At 36.2% G+C, this 1,571-nt stretch overlaps 1 non-coding gene across 1 annotated transcript; it reads left to right on the forward strand.

The window, feature by feature from the left end:
• Window positions 1-318: 318 nt before the first annotated feature.
• On the forward strand, window positions 319-410 carry LOC123151977 (small nucleolar RNA Z101). Its single transcript, XR_006475967.1, has one exon. It is a non-coding gene; the product is annotated as a small nucleolar RNA Z101 (small nucleolar RNA).
• The last annotated feature ends 1,161 nt before the right edge of the window (window positions 411-1,571 follow it).

Consider the following 1,571-nt stretch of genomic DNA (forward strand, 5'->3'; position numbering starts at 1 on the left):
CTTGTCTCTCTTAATTATCATATGTACTCCAAAGTCTTATTATAAATTATGTAACTAGCTAGTGCTTGAAACATTAATACTTAGCTCAATTTTAGGTAGCACAATCCATGTTAGTTTTCATTTTCTTGCTACATATATAATGTTAATTCTGATTAGTGAAGCTTTTTGGCTCTCAGACTCCATGGGGGTCCATCCCTTGTCATCCTATGTTTTTTCCAATGGTTTATGTTAATGACAAATTTAAAATTTACCGGCGTATAAGTAGAGCTTATGGTTCAGTATGTCGTTGTAAGTAGTTTATGGTTCAAATGGGTGTCATCGATGCTGATGAGACACGAGTTTATGTGAAGTTTGCATCTGAGGCATTTCTGTGGCGTCACTCTTTTTCACCTTGAAATCTGATGCATCACCCTCGCTGATGTCTATGCGTTTTCTTGGTATTTATTTTTCCAAAAATATTTGGTTTTGCGTTTAAATTCCCTAGTGATGAGTTGATGAGAGAGAATTTCGCTATAGGTTTGATTGGATGATATGATGCCCTAAAGACTGATCCGAATATAATCATCCTTTTGTTTCCACACAAAAAAAGTTGTGTTTTTTTACCTCATCTTATCATTGTTTTCTTCGTTGCCCTTGTTAGTGTAATTTCATTTATACAATAGATGATTATTTATTTATGGATTTGGTGGTTTTCATTGGTTGATTGACATGATGGATCCATAACAAAAGTAAAGAGGGTTTGGTTGTACATGTAAATTTGGTAATTCAACATGCATTTTTATGTTATATTACCTTTTTTGTGTGTTTAAACAAACTTAGTTTTCCTCCATGTTGCTATGCAAAACAGAAGGTATGCTTGATTCAAGGGATGCACAAATCAATGATGACATCACACAAATCCAATTTATTATCACTAATAGTTGTTGTACCACCCACCTTCTGAAAATGATGTGATATGTACATATAAACTACCTATGTAGGTCCAGTTTGGACTATAATAGATCAAGTAGAGCGATCAGATTTTCAGTCTATTGCCTTGCCGTGTTATGTAGCATTGCGAGGTTTAAATGTATTGTCTCATTTTGTGTTGTAGTGAGTTCCACACATTCTGAAGATAGAGCCGATAGACACCAGTGAAAAATAAAGAAATGAGGGTCCACTAGAAACTTTGAGTAGGAGGAGGAGATCTCGACGGAGTTTGTGTTTCAGGAATTGTAGCAGCGCATCCTCTGACCATGACCTAGGTAAGCTCCTTCTTTTAGTGATGTTAGTTAGTCAGCTTTCTCCACCTTAGCTCCACGTGGCAGCCTGGCCAGCTACCTTCTTCTCTCCAATTAATCCTTCCTATTTGTAGGCCTGAGCCAAATGCAGTTTTGACTGCACTCAACTGTAGGTTCTTTGATATATTTTAGTAAGTGAAACCCGACTTCTCATGGTTTGCCTAATCAATGGTTAGTCTATTGTACAATTGAACTAGGTCCATGGCTTTAAGAAATTGAGCGAAACCAAATTTTCAGGCTTTAAACCCAATCATTCGTATTTGTTGCAGTTACCAAATGTTCAGTTATAAC

Source organism: Triticum aestivum, chromosome 1B, assembly GCF_018294505.1.
Source record: "Triticum aestivum cultivar Chinese Spring chromosome 1B, IWGSC CS RefSeq v2.1, whole genome shotgun sequence".
NCBI classification, from domain to species: domain Eukaryota; kingdom Viridiplantae; phylum Streptophyta; class Magnoliopsida; order Poales; family Poaceae; genus Triticum; species Triticum aestivum.